The following is a 12,585-nucleotide window of genomic DNA, read 5'->3' as shown; positions in this document are numbered from 1 at the left end:
TTGGTTGCCTGCATGCGTATTTGCATGTCCATGCACGGTTACCCTTCCCTTCCCCCACCTCTACAGCCTATAGAAGTCCTTGTGCGTTGTCCCTCCGGGCGTCGTTCTGTGTGCCCCTCCATGTGTGTCTGTCTCTTGGTGTGGTGTTGCTCGTTGTGTCCCTCTGTACTGCCCAAAACACCTTTCCCAGTGTGTCTTCTCTGTGTATGTCTCTCTGCTACCTTGTACCTCGTCTCTGTACACGAGTCCTTATCCTCTGTTTACGTCGGTGTGTTCAACCTGGAAGATGAACACAAGATTTATCAGTTTTTTTTAAATACGTGGTCAACCAGGTTGAGTGTCTAACTGTGTTGTTGGCCGACTGGGTTGCATCGCATGATGTTTCTCAGGTTTGCTGAGTTCGCATCTCCCATCTTCTTGCTGTATTTGCCTCCGTGCAGTTTTGCCGTTCTCGGTGTGCTCTGTGTGTGATGTCCCTCTGTGTGTTCCCTCGCTCTGTGGTTGTGGACCTCCCCGCAACCATCACACACAACACACCCCGGTAGTTTATGTATTTCGAACTTCTTTCGCACCGTACGGAGGCAACCGTGCTATTCGGAGGTGCGGGGATTGTACTGCCGCCACTGAACTGCTCGGTTCAAGTCTCTAATTGCTGTTGTTTGCCTCCTCTGTTCCATAATCTGTGGGATTTGTATCAAGAACTCCGCGACAAGTTGACACGAGTTTAAGACTCGAGGTTAAATAGACAAATCGCTGCACGTCTACATAGAGTACAGCGACTATTACAAACAAAAACAAAGATCCCCCGTATAGCCTTAACAGCCTGCTGGGGCAAGTGCTGTTCGCGAGCACCTATGAAAGCCGGCACGGCACACGAGGGGGTGAGTGGTCAGCACCACGCCGAGCCGCCTTTGTCTCCCTAGTGACGATGTTGGGGAGGCCCAGGACCGCGAAGCGGGAATCGAACTCGGGTGGCCGGGTTCGTAGCGCAGCGCGCTAACCGATACACCACCGCTCCCCATACCGAGATGCTGTGCAGTGTAAATGGGACAATTCATGAACAAATGTCGTGATTAGATGCTTGATGTTGAACATACGAATCGCGTTGTCTATTCACGAACACGAGTGAACAGCACGCCACCACGTGGCGCAGAGCGTGATGACCGTAATAACATCATTACCATAAGCCATTGCGCGGGATTCTAACAATGTGCTATGCTTATACTTTATGATTCAAACATCAGATTTCCCATTCTAAAATGAGTTTCACGCTACTTACAAAGTTTCCATGTTTCGCGTATATCTGTGTAACATGTGATTATAGCTGTTCCGTGATATTCATGGTATGACCCCATAGCGTAGAGGGAAACTCTGTGGGTATGTGTACCCCAGCGTCGACAGAGTTTAGGTATCGCTTCTCGGCCTTTTGGCTAAGATCAAGTGTAGTATCTGTTCTTATCAGTTTAATATCTGATACGTACCACATTGTGGTACCTTATATTAAATTGATTTTTGGGACAGGGAGATGGAATAGGGGCTTGCTCCGTCCACTCCGCGCATCAACCCGGTATTGCAGTACCTCCGGGAATGGTGCACCTCCCCGCTTGGGGAGGGAAAATGTGAAGCAAAGAAAGAGTTGTTGGGTAGAGAATCTCCACTGCCATGCCACCATGTCAATGAAAGGGTTGGCGAACCGACATTTAACAAAATTCGTTTATGGGCGGTCTTCTCTTATTTTGGCTAAAATCAGCTGTGGGGCCAATCCTTTCAGAATATAACTTCTTGATATGTATTAGAAACATTTAACAGTATGAGAGTATAAATTGCAATCATGACCGCCGAAAAAAACCTGGAGTATGAATCAGTGAAGTCACGAAAGCTTCAAATCTAGAAAAGATAATTATGTATTTATCCGTCGGCTGAACGAACCGAATCCAATGCGGTAGGCATGACTCGTCTTAGAGCAAACACACCGTAGCGATGTGCTGTACCGTTCTTAACCAGAGGTCACACAACGTGGTACGGGAGAGGATTCTCTATTTGTGGGATGTTTGTGACGGAAGTGACAGGAACAAAACAAGGAGAGAGTTTATTGGCGACTAAGGAGGCCGCTATTGGGGGGTTCAGGGGGAGAGATGCGGAACGGGAAACATCACAACCACAATATGTATCCGACAGAAATCGATGAGCGATGCAGCTCTCTGCCACAGATGTCCTCAGAGTCAAGTGGCGATATTCAATGACGAGAACCGAAGTTAATAGTCGATCGGTGCCGCATTGGCGGTGATCCATACTGAACTGAGGCTTGCTGCGTCCACTCCGCGCATCAATGGGAACGGGGGGCACCCTGCCACACTTTTGCGAGGGAACCTCTCAAACAGAATGACGGAATGAAGGCGTTACTTGTTATCGCGTGCAATGTTTTTGAACGCATTGCAAATCCGCACGGTCTGCTGTAATATTTGGAGTTTGCGTGTCTCTCTCCCCGTGGTCGCGTGGATTCTTCTCCGGGTCCTCCGTTTATTTCCTCCACATTCGAAGCATGCCTTTAGAGTATTTGGCTGCTATGCATTTCGACACGATTAGGCTATAATTTTTGGCCAAGGCGCTTATGAGAAAGCGCTGTATATCTCAGTGAGCCTTATCTGGCAAAATAAGAAAAACAAACGCGTGTCGTTTATCGCATCTCACGATGGGAGTGTTGCCTTCCTGCTGCTGTTGAGCGTCTCTCCTTGAATCCATCCATTGCTCTACTGCCACCTCCAGGTGAAGCCACAAACAGCATTCGCGTCTTGCAAGCCACTTGATGATAATGATCACACGGCCTCGCAATGCCGGCGTTGGTCATTTTTTGTAACGAGAACTCACTCGCCATAACGATCGATTTGAATCTAACCCAATCTCTTCGCAAAACGAGCAAATGTTTGCGTCACGAGCGGAGACCTTTCGATGGAAGCGCGTCACGTGGCGGCAGGGGGCGCACCACAGCCCCGCAGCGCTTTGTGAGCCGCTGAGCCGTGAACCGCGTGAACCACGTGCTGTGGGTGGGGGCGGGGCCTGGTGGTGGGGGCGGGGGGGTCTGGTGGGGGGGGCGGGGGGAGGGGGGGTCCGGTGGGGGGAGCGGGGGGAGGGGGGGGTCTGGTGGGGGGAGGGGGGTCTGGTGGTGGGGGCGGGGGGAGGGGGGGGTCTGGTGGGGGCGGGGGGGTCTGGTGGTGGCCCTTGGACCACGTGGATGGGTGTGGGGAGTCGAGGCGCAAAGGTTGACACGCGCGGTGGCTAAGAACCGGCGACCCGCGTTCGATTCCAGCTCACGGGCAACACCGTCACGGTCATCTCCACCGCTGCTGGGCCTCCCAGAGGAGGCTCAGACTCACTCGAGTACCTTGCTGAGGTGTTTCATGAGCGTTCACTTACCGAGCACTTTTCGCGGAACGTATCTCGCTCGTTAAGCGAGGCATGCCTCTGTGTAGTACTGTTCACACATATCAAGACATCACAAAACAATAAGTAGCGACATTGTGGAGCATTTAAGTTCCAAAATAGGTAATCCCAAAATACATCTCCAAATATCTGTCCCCTTCACAAAGCACGGGGTCGTCCAGATGGCTTGTGACGCCCATTTAAGTCTCTAAAACCGAATATTGTTTGAGGTAAGATTTATTCAAAAGAGAAATGAATATGCAAAGGGAGAAAAATGTTAGGGGTCAATGAATTCGGGCGGGGGGGGGGGTCACAAGACATGTGGACCACCCTGTATATGAAAGCGCCTGAAATAATAATTTTTCGCATCCCATCAGCAACACGGCCCTCTGGGAGTGCATCACATCAATTCTAGCAAACAAAACTCGTGGTCAGTGACTTTAACTGTTTCCATTTGCTGCTCAGATGGATAAAATTAACTGGATTGGGTGGGCGAGCAGGAAAGTATACAACCACATAAACACGCACTGTCCTGCACACATTAACAACTCGCCAGATACTTAGACAATAGCCTCACACTGAAACATAACCAAAATTGACGTACATCGTGATTACAGCAGTTGTAAATAATAGCAATTTACATATTCGTGTTTATTAAAATGAATGCAATAGCTTAATAAACCACCAAACATCAACATAAACACTAATTAACATGTAATTGGCCAAACATCCCAACATAAAGAATGTTGAGTGAGACTTTTCTGGCATTACGATCGTTCTTGGGCAGAGCAGGGCGCTATGGTGGCTAGGAGATGTTAACTCCCTCGCCTGGTGTACAGGAGGTCGTGGGAGATGTTAACTACCTCGCCTGGTGTACAGGAGGTCGGTGGGTTCGATCCCGACACAACCCAAACTCGCAACAATGACACCGTGCCCCTTAACTAAGAAATTGGGAAGGGAAGGCGATGGACGGAAGTTTTCAACTTTTACACCACGTGCTTGGTCTCCGGTGGTCCTATGGGTGGCAGTGGCAAGATGTTAACTCCCTCGCCTGCTATGGATCGGTGCAACAGAGGACCATGAAATGAAGTGCGCCCGCCGGGAATGATAGCCACATCCAAACCTGTCAGATGTTTAAAATAAAAATAATCACGGACCTCACAATTGCACCCTTGGCACGGCGAGTCCAAGGGACGACCCATTAAGTTGATGTTCCATTCTCCCTCCACTCATGTCCCCTTTTCCCATCGGCACGTCTGAGGAGAGCCGCTGGCTACTTGGCGTGCTGCGCTGGAACCAAACGGTGCTCATTCCTGCCCCTCTCAAGGCTTCACGCGTGACTTCAGTGCAGGTCACCGCGTCGCGACTTTGGCCACTGCGTGCGAGCCGACCCACTTCGCCCTCCGGCTTCGCCTCCCCAACCAAACAAGCCAAACGCGGGCCCTCCTGAGCCGTGCCGGGACTGGCTCGGCACGGCCCCAAAGCACAGCGGCTCACAAAATGTTCGACAGAAAAGGGGATGTACATCCGGAGCCACACCACCGATGTAATCGGCCTTCCGGCTAAGCCCTTTGCCACGCCGGTCTACAACTTGCAGGAAACGAAGGGAGGGAATTAAAAGTATTTGTTTGTGATGATTTGCCTTTCCTGGAAGCTTCCTGATGCGCGGCTCCGATTAGCGGCCGCTCGGGGCCTCCAGGGCTGACGGTGGAAGAGGCTCCGCGCGCCCCGCGGCTGCACGCGCCGGGCGCGAGGTCACCGGCGCGAGGCGCTGCGGGGAATCGACCGCCGCGACAAACGCGAACACGGAGTGAGAGCGGTAGCGGCGGGTCAGGGGTCACAGACACAGCGACTCGGCACCGCTGAGCTTACGGGTGGGCATCCAGGCGTCGCAGCATGCAGAGCGTTGATGGGCTGAGCCCCTCGGAGAGGGGTCGTACTGATTGGCCAAGGTTCGGTTTGCGAGCTGGTTTTTTTGGATATGTTCAATGCGAGTTGCTGGTCTGCGAGTTGATCAGGGTCAATGCGAGCTGGTCAGGGCTCGGGGTCAGGTTTCCTCCATTAACAAAGACCAACTCCGAACTTATTCCTCAGTCAGCCGATGTCACGGGGTCGGAGCCGCATGCGGTGGCTCCTCCAGGGCTGCTCCGTGACGTGGCGTGTGTCGTCACACGCATTGCGGCTCTTGAAAGTTTTGAATTTTGTACGGAATTCCTAAAAAAATGTCCCTTGTTATTTTGGCTGCCGACCCATGGTCCCTAGGTCTATCAACAACTCTATGGTGCAGCATACTGTCACAAGGTTCAACACAAAACCAGCAGATCTTGGGTCAAATAAATTCCTGCCACCCCAGCACGCAGAGATGCCGCTTCTTCGGCCTGTGAGGGGCAACAGGCGAGTTAGGGATGAGGCTCTCAACTCGGGCGAGTGCGAACTGCCTGGTTGGCTCGTTAGCCTCGGGTTAGACGTAAGAGGTCGTGTTCGGTGTTGAGTCCCCGGGCTCTGTGAACAGGGGAAGCGGCAAGAGGGGAGTTTCACGCAGGGAGTGCAGCAGCAGCAGCAGCGGAGAAGGAGCAATGGTCGACTGCGGGGTGATTTGACCGAAGGCCTTCGACAGTTTGTGAAGGGCAGTGGAGCGAGATGAGAGGGGAGATTAATACCTAATAGCGAATAAACAAACCCTTACATAGATAAGCGACATCCAACTTTTTTGTGAGCCGATTAATTTTTTTTAAACGGTCACGGTGCCGTGATTAATCCCAACTGACCAGCTGCAGATTTCCTTCCAAAACCCGAGCAAATTTTATTTTATTTATTTTTGGGAAGGCAGCCGAGATCGGTGATTATTTTTAAGGGGGGCGCGCGGGGGGGAGGAGGTCTTCAAACACACACGGGAAGATTTCTCCCTTAGAAGGCGCTCTCGCCAGCTCTTCGGAGGTGGGGGTGGGTGGAAATCCTCGCGCAAATCGAGACACACGTGAGAAACGCGCGGTTCGCCGCAGCGGACAAAGTTCTCCAAACACTGCTGCGCTTGGCAGAAGCCACACCGATAAAAGGGCACGAAGCAACGCGCAGCGTCATCGTCGTCATCGTCAGTTCGGAGTCGCTTCTCGAGCTCGTGATGCAAGCGTGGAAGCGTTGCGCGTCCGTCACTGGGCAGCCCCCCCCCCCCCCCCCCCAGTTTCATCATTAACACCGAGCGGCTTGCTTACTCTACGTGGCTCCACTTAGCCGGGTCGACATCAATATTCAATGCAATATAATAATAATGATGCTGCTGCATTGTGGTTAGGTCTGGCGAGTATCACGTTTCGAGTTGGGCCGACGAAGCGGACTCAAGCGACTAAACATTGTCACTGGTCACTTTTGCCGCGGTTGATTGCTCGAGCAGCCCCGAAGGCAGGCAACCCCCGAAGGCAGGCAACCCCCGCAGACGCCACGCCCCGGTCGGACGCGGCTGACGATGCCGACCACGCCACTAACGACCCCGCCCATCACCTCCCGTCCGGCGGAACGTTGAGGTGAGCCTTTCTTTCCCCTCCACTTTTTTCCCCCCAATGCTCTCCAATTCGTCATATAATCTAACCAAATGATCGATAAAGTAACAATTATAAAGAATATAATCGGATATCGCAGCCTGCAGGTCGTCGAGGCGCACAGCCATGACCAGCGCCGAACCTGCCGGCGGTGCGTTGCCGGCAGGACGAGGGGACCCCGTGCAGCGCGATTCTCCCCTTGCTCCGGGCTCAGGGGAGCTCTGGGCCGGTGTCGGAGGAAAATGGGAACGTCGCTCAAACGAGCCGTGCCGATTTTACACCGTGAGTTTTGACATCGAGACATCTACTTGGGGTGGGGGGGAGAGAAAGACCACACTAACACAAATGCAGTTTTGGGATTATTATTTGTTCTGTTGCACATTGGAGACGACTCTGGGCTAGCAGGACGCGCCACGCATTTGACAATGGATCGAACACTGGACCAAAGTGGTGCCGACTTCATCCCAAAGATCAACGGAGAACGGAACTTCCTCGAATCGGCGTGTCCTACGCCGCCGCCGGTGGCTCTGGCCACCCAGCACCCTCGTGAGTGAGCGCCGCAGATGAACCACGGCACCTCACTTATCTCGTCCATTTCCCCCCTGCACATCGAGACTCAACACCGCCGCCGCCTTTACAGAATGTGGATACTGTGAACGCACACGCGATACGCTCAATGGGTCTCACCTGGTAAAATAAAAAGTTAAACTATTTTAGTTGAAGTTTTACAATACAGAAATGGATTTTGCTGCCCTGGCCACCAAACAGCCTCTCATCTGATAAGAACAGTCCGCTGTGCGAGGCGGTTGCCCATCCAAGTGTAGCAGGTTCAACACCTCTACACAAGCACTCTCCGGGCTCACGCGCTGTTCAGATTTCGAGATGGGGGGGGGGGCGCATTCCGGTTGGATTGGCATCGGGCTATCCGGTAAACAAGGCGTATAGTAGATTACTGTCACCACTTGCCGGTAAATCCTGTTATCCGCATTGAAACGTGGATGAAGGCAGGAATGGATTCGCGGATAATGGAATCGATTGGGGGTGAGTGGTGTTCGTAAGATCCGTGACAAGGAGGCGTTCCACTGCATACACAATTAGCCCCACGTGGTATAGTCTCAAACTACACACAGAGAGCCTTTGGCAGATGTTGGGGGAAGTGCTGTAAACGGGCCAGATAATCGCCCTGGCCGCCAAAGCACTAATTTAAAGCTAAGTCGATCTAGGGGAGGCCCAGCACCGGCTGAAATATTCGTCACCACTTGCTGACTGCGAGCTGGAGCCGAACTCGGGCCGCCACTCCCCACCATCACCCACTCCCCACCACTCCCCACCATCACCCACTCCCCACCATCACCCACTCCCCACCACTCCCCACCATCACCCACTCCCCACCATCACCCACTCCCCACCACTCCCCACCATCACCCACTCCCCACCATCACCCACTCCCCACCACTCCCCACCATCACCATCACCACTCCCCACCATCACCCACTCCCCACCACTCCCCACCATCACCATCACCCACTCCCCACCATCACCCACTCCCCACCACTCCCCACCATCACCATCACCCACTCCCCACCATCACCCACTCCCCACCATCACCCACTCCCCACCACTCCCCACCATCACCATCACCCACTCCCCACCATCACCCACTCCCCACCACTCCCCACCATCACCATCACCCACTCCCCACCATCACCCACTCCCCACCACTCCCCACCATCACCATCACCCACTCCCCACCATCACCCACTCCCCACCATCACCCAATCCCCACCATCACCCACTCCCCACCATCACCCACTCCCCACCATCACCCACTCCCCACCACTCCCCACCATCACCATCACCCACTCCCCACCATCACCCACCATCACCCACTCCCCACCATCACCCACTCCCCACCACCCACCATCACCCACTCCCCACCATCACCCACTCCCCACCACTCCCCACCATCACCATCACCCACTCCCCACCATCACCCACCATCACCCACTCCCCACCATCACCCACTCCCCACTACCCACCATCACCCACTCCCCACCATCACCCACTCCCCACCACTCCCTACCATCACCCACTCCCCACTCCCCACCATCACCCACTCCGCACCATCACCCACTCACCACCATCACCCACTCCCCACCATCACCCACTCCCCACCATCACCCACTCCCCACCATCACCCACTCCCCACCATCACCCACTCCCCACCATCACCCACTCCCCACCATCACCCACTCCCCACCATCACCCACTCCCCACCATCACCCACCATCACCCACTCCCCACCATCACCCACTCCCCACCATCACCCACTCCCCACTCCCCACCATCACCCACTCCCCACCATCACCCACTCCGCACCATCACCCACTCCCCACCATCACCCACTCCCCACCATCACCCACCATCACCCACTCCCCACCATCACCCACTCCCCACCATCACCCACTCCCCACTCCCCACCATCACCCACTCCCCACCATCACCCACTCCCCACCATCACCCACTCCCCACTCCCCACCATCACCCACTCCCCACCATCACCCACTCCCCACCATCACCCACTCCCCACCATCACCCACTCCGCACCATCACCCACTCCCCACCATCACCCACTCCCCACCATCACCCACTCCCCACCATCACCCACCATCACCCACTCCCCACCATCACCCACTCCCCACCATCACCCACTCCCCACCATCACCCACTCCCCACCATCACCCACTCCCCACCATCACCCACCATCACCCACTCCCCACCATCACCCACTCCCCACCATCACCCACTCCCCACTCCCCACCATCACCCACTCCCCACCATCACCCACTCCCCACCATCACCCACTCCCCACCATCACCCACTCCCCACCATCACCCACTCCCCACCATCACCCACTCCCCACCATCACCCACTCCCCACCACTCCCCACCATCACCCACTCCCCACCATCACCCACTCCCCACCATCACCCACTCCCCACCATCACCCACTCCCCACCATCACCCACCATCACCCACTCCCCACCATCACCCACTCCCCACCATCACCCACTCCCCACTCCCCACCATCACCCACTCCCCACCATCACCCACTCCCCACCATCACCCACTCCCCACCATCACCCACTCCCCACCATCACCCACTCCCCACCACTCCGCACCATCACCCACTCCCCACCATCACCCACTCCCCACCATCACCCACTCCCCACCATCACCCACTCCCCACCATCACCCACTCCCCACCATCACCCACCATCACCCACTCCCCACCATCACCCACTCCCCACCATCACCCACTCCCCACTCCCCACCATCACCCACTCCCCACCATCACCCACTCCCCACCATCACCCACTCCCCACCATCACCCACTCCCCACCACTCCGCACCATCACCCACTCCCCACCATCACCCACTCCCCACCATCACCGACTCCCCACCATCACCCACTCCCCACCATCACCCACTCCCCACCATCACCCACTCCCCACCATCACCCACTCCCCACCATCACCCACCATCACCCACTCCCCACCATCACCCACTCCCCACCATCACCCACTCCCCACTCCCCACCATCACCCACTCCCCACCATCACCCACTCCCCACCATCACCCACTCCCCACCATCACCCACCATCACCCACTCCCCACCATCACCCACTCCCCACCATCACCCACTCCCCACCATCACCCACTCCCCACCATCACCCACCATCACCCACTCCCCACCATCACCCACTCCCCACCATCACCCACTCCCCACCACTCCGCACCATCACCCACTCCCCACCATCACCCACTCCCCACCATCACCCACTCCCCACCATCACCCACGCCGGAGTCGTCGTCCAACAATCGAGGGGATGAGCCACGGCCACATTCTTCACTTTCCCGTTTTTTCATAAAGTGTCGACGCAACCCCCCCCCCCCCCCCGTTTCTGGATATTTTTCTCCAAAGCAGCGCCTTATATAGAGAGGCCACACGACCGTCTGCCGGCGAGTAGAAACCTCTGGAATGAGAAAAATCCCGATGCCGGGTCTCATCGTGCCCAGCAGTAGCCTGCGTTTTTTCACTCTTTTCCGTTTTCTCTCTCACTCTCTGGCAACGGGTGATTTAGTGGCGGTGGGGGGCGGGGTGATTTGTTTTTTGGGGTCTACGCAGCCAAGAGCCGCGGCGTCTCACGCTGGGCCTGCAGATGAATGTCCACATTTGGGGAGCTTGCAGGACACGCCACGAGATCTCGTTTTGTTCACAAACTCTTCACGGTCCCTGTTCATGGAAAAAAACGCTGCGAAGTTGTTGTTGTTGTCCGGGCCGTAGAAATGTCCCAGCTGACCGCCTAAAATATTCCACATGGGGCTTTCAAACCCAAAATGCAACTTTCCTCGTCTCTCATTAAAAAAAATCGACGCTCGCCGTTTAGTTGTGAGGCTGAAGAGTCTTCCCAGCACGTGGCGCGAAACGTCGGACGTCGCGTCGGACAACAACAACGTGCGGCACAACCCAAAAACGCAAGGGCAATAGAGCGACACGGCACAGCCCAGGGCAGTAGCCCAGGGCAGTAGCCCAGGGCAGTAGCTGCCCTGGGCTGTGCCGTGTCGCTCTGTAGCCCTGGGCTGTGCCGTGTCGCTGGGCTGTGCCGTGTCGCTCTGTAGCCCTCGGCTGTGCCGTGTCGCTGGGCTGTGCCGTGTCGCTCTGTAGCCCTGGGCTGTGCCGTGTCGCTCTGCTCACATCGGCGAAGTGTCGTGACGGACCTCATGTGCCCACGTCTCCTTCTTCCTCCTCTTCAGGGGGTGGTTTCAAGGCTCCGCCGTGTCGGCAGGGGTCTCGACCTTCGGGTTCGTCAATCTCTCCGCGCTGGCGAAGGGCCCTTGCCCGCAACATGGACCACACCCACACACACGTGTGTGCCAGTATCAGATTCATAAGCCACTTTGGTGACGACCATCACAATGTGCAGCAATCTCTGCTTCTCCCGCTTGATGCCAACAGGCGGCGGCCCTGGTAGGGGCGGGGCTGTGGGGGCGCCCCGCTCCGGGCGCGTGGGGGTGGGGGCCGCGAGAGGGGGGTGGGGGGAGTGCGACGAGGCTCCCTCGGGAGGCCCCCGAACTGCTTACAACTCATCAGCGATTCGGAAATTGCTGTTTTGTACTCCCCCAACCCACCCCCACAAAGTGCTCAGTTTGGTTTGGTACTTTGGGCGCCATTGTTGTACGATCAAGTGCCGTCTGGAACTCGTGCATGCCGGGTCAGTGCAAGTAGATATCACAGAGTTACTTCGGAGAGAGCCCTTCAAGTTCACGTTGCGATTCACACGCTCGAAGGGCATATTTCCCACATGCCCTGATATGGATGAACGTTTGTTGCATGACCAGTCAACCTGATATATATTTTTTTAATCTCAGAGCTGGAATTTAACCAACTTCGGTGAAAAAACAAGTTGAAACTATTAATTATTTTGTCCAGTCATTGGTGACTTAGCCTGAACCTTGCTACCTTGCTACACTTGAGCACGCCGTTTAAGCGTGCCTGGAGGCTGACACCTGGATTTGAACCAAGAATCTCAGCGCTCCCCCCGGCCACCTCTATCCGTTGTGATCCT

General features: G+C 55.5%; 1 non-coding gene across 1 annotated transcript; it reads left to right on the top strand.

Annotated features, from left to right (window-relative positions):
- The first annotated feature begins 1,410 nt into the window (after positions 1-1,410).
- Positions 1,411-1,601, top strand: LOC144947117 (U2 spliceosomal RNA). Its single transcript, XR_013639978.1, has one exon. It is a non-coding gene; the product is annotated as a U2 spliceosomal RNA (small nuclear RNA).
- Positions 1,602-12,585: the final 10,984 nt, after the last annotated feature.

The sequence above is a fragment of the Lampetra fluviatilis genome, chromosome 43 (genome assembly GCF_964198595.1).
Source record: "Lampetra fluviatilis chromosome 43, kcLamFluv1.1, whole genome shotgun sequence".
Taxonomy (NCBI): domain Eukaryota; kingdom Metazoa; phylum Chordata; class Hyperoartia; order Petromyzontiformes; family Petromyzontidae; genus Lampetra; species Lampetra fluviatilis.
This window is presented reverse-complemented; position numbering and strand designations above follow the sequence as displayed.